Raw genomic sequence first — 6,914 nt, forward strand, 5'->3', positions numbered from 1 at the left:
TAAAGATCTGAACATTTCTCTTTTAGAAGAACACATTTTAGAAGCACTTGTTGATTTCATTATAGTTTTCATTGAATTAGCCAATTAATAATTGGTAATCCTTACAAGAAATAAAAACAAAAATCAACAGCAAAAAAAGGGGATTAGGTTGCTGCTGTTACTGTTGCCAGATTCTTCCCAGTTTTCATTGTTCTGTCTCCACATATCACCATTCTGTTTGTGAAATTAAAAAAAATCACATTTTCTTTATTATCTTACTGAAAAAATAATATTTTAATGTGAAACCTGAAATAAATTCAATAAATAGATTTTAGAGGTAATCATATGGAGAGTTTTTCTTTCCTGCTAGACGGTCTGACTAGGGTGAGGCTGGTTTTCAGATGCTCTCACCATAGTTCTTGCCTGAGAAAAATATTTTTTTTCTCTATTATGACAGAATATTTGCAAGTATATTTCTGTGTTGTAACTGTCCCATAACTTGCATGCAATAGATATATAATTTTATTAATGATCTTTTTTACCTTAGATGTAAAGTTAGAACATAGTTCTCAGTCAAAGACTAGAAGAAGACAAGCGTTCATTTTATTGTTACAGTGGTTTAACTTGTAAGTGTATGTAGACACTTTTCATCTGTGGACAATTGAAACTGTCATATGGCAAGTGTTTCTTGCACAGACATTAATTAAAACATGCTCTCCTGAAGAATGCTAATGAACCATTGTGGTACAAGCGGTTCATTTTTTTCAGAAAAGCAACTGCAGAAAGACAAAAGAAACGTACAAAGTAGAAGAAGAAATTCAGGTGTCTCTGTTTCTTCTTCTCTGCTTATTAGCTGAGTCAAGTTTCAAATCTTTTTTCCTGAGGTAGAGACCTTTTGCTTATATTAGCAGCTGTATATATGGATGCCATTTCAGACAGATAAAATGAGATCTTATGACTTTCCTGTTATTTGAGTAGTAGAAAAAGCTGTTCTTCACCTTTAGAGTCCTTTAATATGCAGTCGTCTCTATCAGAGGTTTTGAAAGGTGTTTTCATAAAATTCATTAGTCAGTGGTCATTTTATCTTTCCAAAATCTGGTTTGTGTAGCAGTTAAAAATACACTTTACCATTTTAATTTCATTCTTACTTAAAGCACATTTTACCATAGGCTTTATCTTGGTAGTCAAACTACCTTACATGGTATAGCTTCACCGGTTTAAGTAGCTCAATTTCAAATGTCTTTACTTTGGGCTTTCTTTGACAGGTTTTATATAAATAATAAACCTTGATCTACCAAGGTGTCAAGATATGAATTCCTCTGTACTTGGCAGTACAGTGCTCCATTTTGGATAGGTTAAAATTACTAAAATAAGGCAGTCAGGTTATAATACAAATTAATCTTCCTTTTCATTGTCCTTCATACTTTCAGAACCAGCCCTGAACAACTTTGGCACCTTGCATAAAGCACTTGAAGGGCAGTCAAGTATACTAACACAGTTTCATCACACAGTTTCAGTGTGATTTTTGCAAAGTCATGCTGGGGAGGAAAAAATCACCAGACCTAAAAACTGTTGGAATTTATCCTTTTTTTTTCAAGGTTCAGTGCATTTTCTCTGTTCTCATGTTTTCAAAACAGCAGTGGACAAGAAATTAGCCTAAGAAGTCAGTGCACTACTATCTGTGCTCATGTGAGTTGATTACGTAAAAGATAAAACACATCGAAACAGAACACACCAAGAAAATAACCCATTCAAGCAAATGTTTCAGATGAACACCAAATTTAGGTGCACTCAAAATGAAGCATCTACTGTACTTCCACACCCACAACTTTGCAGAGAAAGGCTGAGAGCTGCTGCAGTGCAGGGAGTTGGCCATCATGGAATCAGAGAAGAGAGATTATTGGGAAAGTTGAGATCCTTGTTACCATCTGAAATACCCCACGTGCACTGGTGCAGAGTCAGCCCTAAGTCTTATTGACAAGAAGAATTTGTGAACCTGTATTCATGAAAACACAGTCCTTTGGTTTTTCAACGTATTTTTAAAATATATTTGTAAGTAAGAAGGTCAAATGGGTAAGACAAATTCTTTCAAAATGTCAGTTCCATGGTGGTTTTGTTTGGGGCTTTTCGGGGGGCGGGAGGGGGAATTTAGGTTTTTTGTTTGTTTGTTGGGGGGGTGTTGTTTGCTTGTTTTGTTTTGGTTTACTTTGGGTTTTTTTGGGTTGGTCCCTTATTTTTATTTGTTTCTTTTTTTTTTTCCCTCCCAGGGTGAGCTGCCCGTGTTGCGCAGCCTGAGGCAAAACCTGTGCAGACATGGACTTCTGCTTTTCCTGTAACACACAAGAGGGAGCTCTTGGTCACCACAACTTCCATGCAAGTGTAGAACAGTTTCGGTTGGAAAGCACCTTTAAATGTCCAACCTTTCTGCATTAAGCAGGGACACCTTCAACTAAATCAAGTTATCTTGGAGCCCTGTCCGACCTGACCTTGAGGGTTTCTAGGGATGGGGCACCTCCCATTTTCCTGGGCAACCTGTGCCAGTGTTTCACCACCTTCATTGTAAAAATCTTGTTCCTTAAGTATAATCTAAACCTACCCTTTTTCAGTTTAAAATCATTACCCCTTTCCTTGTCTCTTTTCAGTTTTTCTTTAAAGTATATTCCATAGCTAAGTCTTACTTTCAAATGAACTGTTTCAATGCAGTGATAAGTGGACATTAGAAAGCTAAAAGAAATTAAAGTAAAATAGTGACAATCTTGACCATACATAATGTAGGCATAGCTCAACAGAATGGGCTACAACACCCAAGGTTTATGCTTTGGTCAGGCTTATAGTTCAGCCATGGAAGCCACACATCGCTTCAGGTAACAGGATTGTCCTGCAGTCAGGCTTACAAGCACTTGTGTTCTGAGCAGGAAGCTGCAAAAGCTGTTCCATGGGCAGTGTAAAAATGTTACTCTGTGGGAAATGCCTGATGTTTCTGTGTTCTGACATTCATGTCTAATGTGCTGTCAGCAATCTCGTCTTTGGTTCACATTAACAGCTCCCAGTCCTCTCCAGAGACAGGTATCTTCAGCAGCCCTGTTACACAACATACAGTGCTGCGGCGAGACAGTAGGACCGTCCCCATTAATTCAGTTTCATTAGGAGTTGGAGAGCTCAGGATGTGTGAAAAACCATTTCCTGTTTGTTCTCTGTCTAAAAAGCTGGATTTCAGTGGACTGTGTGAAGAGGAGAGGTCTGGGGAAAGGCTGAAAAACCTCAGGAAGAAATAGACAGTAAAAGACTTGCTGGACTGAAGTAGACAGAAAACTCAAAGGTTGTCCTGGCCAGATTTTAAATGAAGAATTTTAAGATTCTGGGCATCCTTCCCAAAGCACTCCTCTCAGTGCCTCACCTTTTGCTTTAGTTGGTTTTTTTTCTTCTAATTATGGTTGAATTTTTAATCCTGTTACACTTTACCTAATGAGAAAGACTTGTTCTTTCATATGTGCACTTTTGTTTCCTTAGATTTATGGTACTTAGAATATGTCATAAAACATTCATGCTGATTTTGGCTGTGATGTAGTTAATTTTCTTCACTGTAGCTAGTATGGGGCTGAGTTTTGGACTTGTCCTGGAAACTGTCTTGGTAACTCAGGGATGTTTTACTTGCTGCTGAGCCTTTTCTGCTCCTCATCCCACCCCAGCAACAAGTGGGCTGAGTGTGCACAAGGATCTGGAAGGGTAAAAGGCTGGGACAGCTGACCTCAGCTGACCCAATGGATATTCCATACCATGTGGCATTGTGCTCAGCATGTAAAGCTGGGGGAAGAAGAAGGAAGAGAGGACATTCGGATAGATGGCGTTTGTATTCCCAAGTCACCCTTATGCATGATGAAGCCTGGCTTTCCTGGAAAAGGCTGAACACCTGCCTGCCCATGGGATGGAGTGAGTTATTTCCTTGTTTTACTTTGCTTGCATGTGTGGCTTTTGCTGTGCATATTAGACTGTCTGTATCTCAAGCCACAAGTTTTCTCACTTTTACCCTTCCAATTCTCTCCCTTGTCTCATTGGGATGAAGTGAGCAAGTGGCTGCATGGGGCTGAATGGACACTGGGTGTTTAATCCTGACAACATTTAATAACTTATTGTCATTATAACTATATGTAGTTTGTCTTATAAAATACATCACTGACTCTACACAAACTGTTTAAAGTATTTAAGCAATATTATGGCTTCATATTAGTGGACATGTTTTAAAACACCAAGAACGTTGTTATGAAAAAAGTAATTCTATATATATTCCTCTTTAAAAAGACAAGCAGGGTAGATGAAGAGAAGATTTTTGCCTTCCATGTCAGTGACCAGCTGGGTCGAAGGAGCTCTGCCTGGGGATGGATGAGAAATGAATTGAGAGTTTATGGGTCAGGATTTAAGGGAGGGCAGGGACAGGTGACATGAGTCATCTATAGACATATAGAAGTCACCTCATGTTCACAAACCCTGTGTCTCATGGGGGACTTCAACCACCCTGATATCAGTTAGAAGGACAACACAGCAGGGAATTAAGCAACCCAGAAGGTTCCTGGAATGCCTTCATGATAATTTTTTTCTCCAAGTGATAGAGAAGCCAACAAGGAGAGTTGCTGTGCTGGACCTTGTTCTCACCAAAAAGGAGGGGCTGGTGGGGGATGTGAAGGTCAAAGACAGCCTTGACTGCTGTGACCATGAAATGAGCCCCAGGAAAACTGGCTAATATTTAAGGATCACCTCCTTCAGGCTCAGGAATGATGCATCACAATGAAGAGAAAATCGGCCAGAAATATCAGGAGGATGAGTGTGGAGTTCCTGGACAAATTCAAACACAGAAAGGAAGCCTACAGAGAGGGAGCAGGGACAGGTAGCCTGGGAGGAATACATATGGGTTGTGCAACTATCCAGGGATTAGATCAGGAAAGTTAAATCCCTGATAGAATTAGATCTAACCTGGGATAGCAAGGAAAGCAAGAAAAGCTTCTATAGGTACGCTGGTGGTAAAAGGAAGACTAAGGAAGATGTGAGCCCTCTCAAGATGGATAAAGGAGACTTGGTTACTCAGGATAGGGAGAAGGCTGATGTACTCAATGACTTTTTCCCCTCTTTCTTTACCATTAAATTCTTCAGTTAGACCTCCCACATTGCAAAAGATAAAGACAGGGATTGGGAGAATGAAGAACTGCACTCTGTAGAAGATCAGGTTCAAGAATACTTAAGGAACCTCCAGGTGCACAAGTCCATGAGACCCAATGAGATGTTTGTGTAGGTCCTGTGGGACTGGTGACAGAAGTAACTAAGCCACTATCCATCATATTTGAGAAGTCATAGCAGTCCAATAAAGTTCCCACCGACTGGAAAAGGGGAAACATAACCCCTGTTTTTAGAAAGGGAAGTAAGTAACTAAGGGAAGTAAGGAAGATCCAGGGAAATACAGACCACTCAGTCTCACCTCAGTGCCTGGCAAAACCATGGAGCCAATCCATGAAACTAGACTAAGGCACACAGAAAATACAGAGGTGATTGTTGACAGACTTCACTGATGGCAAATCACGCCTGACAAATCTGATGGCCTTCTATAACAGGGTTACAGAGGTTGTGGATGAGGAAAGAGTGACTGATCTCATCTACCTGGACTCATGCAAAGCATTTGACACTGTCTGTCCACAACATCCTTGTCTCTAAACCAAAGAGACGTGGATTTGGCATCTGGACAACTCGATGGATATGGAAATAACTGAAAGGTCACATGCAGAGTTGTGGCAGCTCCATGTCCAAGTGGAGACCACTGATGAGCGGCTTCCTCAGGGAACATTGGGACTGGTGCTGCTTAACATCTTTGTCAGTGACATGGACAGTGTCATCAAGTGCACCCTCAGCAAGTTGACTGATAACATCAGGCTACGTGGTGCAGTCAGCATCCTGGAGGGAAGGGATGACACTGGAGAAACCTGGACAGGCCCGAGAGGTGGGTCTGGGTGAACCTCATGAAATTCAACAAGGACAAGTTCAAGGTCCTGCACCTGGGTTGGGGCAGTCTCAAGCAGACGGGGGGAAATGGCTTTGAACTGAAAGGGGTATGTTTAGATTGGATATTGGGAAGAAATTCTTTACTGTGAGGTTGTTGAGACACTGAAGCAGATATCCCAGAGAAGCTGTGGATGCCCTATCTCTGGAAGTGTTTGAGGCCAGGTTGGATGAGGCTTTGAGCAACCTGGGCCTAGTAGAAGGTTTTTCTTCCTGTGGTGGGGAAGTAGAACTAGAGGATCCTTAATATCCCTTCCACATGAAACCATTCTATGATTCTATTTTCCTTTTCCATAATACAGCTGAATGGTTCTCCCCCATTCACAGTAATTCCAGCTATTCATGCTCAGGGTGTAATTATGCACTAAAAATAAATACATTGGTCTGTTACTTTCTGTCATGCTGTAATTATAAGCAGCAGTCAATTGAGCAAATAAAACCTTTAGTGTGATGGCCTCTTTTATAAATATGTGACTCTATTTTTACCCAAGGGAAACAATACAGAAGTTCATACAGGTAAATAAGGATATCCATCTGAAAAACTGTCTGATATCCCAGTGCAGTCAGTTGATTCAAAAACCATCCATCTTAATCTTAGATGAAAGATCATATATCGAAAGCTTAAAATATATCAGGTAAAAATTAGTATCTTATGTATCCTCAGTATTATAAACCAAAGGAAGTTTCTACATTTAATTTTAGAGATAGCCAACATAGGAACAGTATTGTTAATAATTTGAGAAGCAACAGGTCCACTGTGAATCTGCTGAAGTTTATTTCGTGGCTTTTCTCTGTTGTTCTGTATTCTTCAGTGCTTTTAAAATATTTGAGATATTGGTACATTCAAGTATTCTTACAGAACAGAGAAGCATCTGGAAAAGCAATATATTCCC

The sequence above is a fragment of the Pithys albifrons genome, chromosome Z (assembly GCF_047495875.1).
Source record: "Pithys albifrons albifrons isolate INPA30051 chromosome Z, PitAlb_v1, whole genome shotgun sequence".
NCBI lineage: Eukaryota > Metazoa > Chordata > Aves > Passeriformes > Thamnophilidae > Pithys > Pithys albifrons.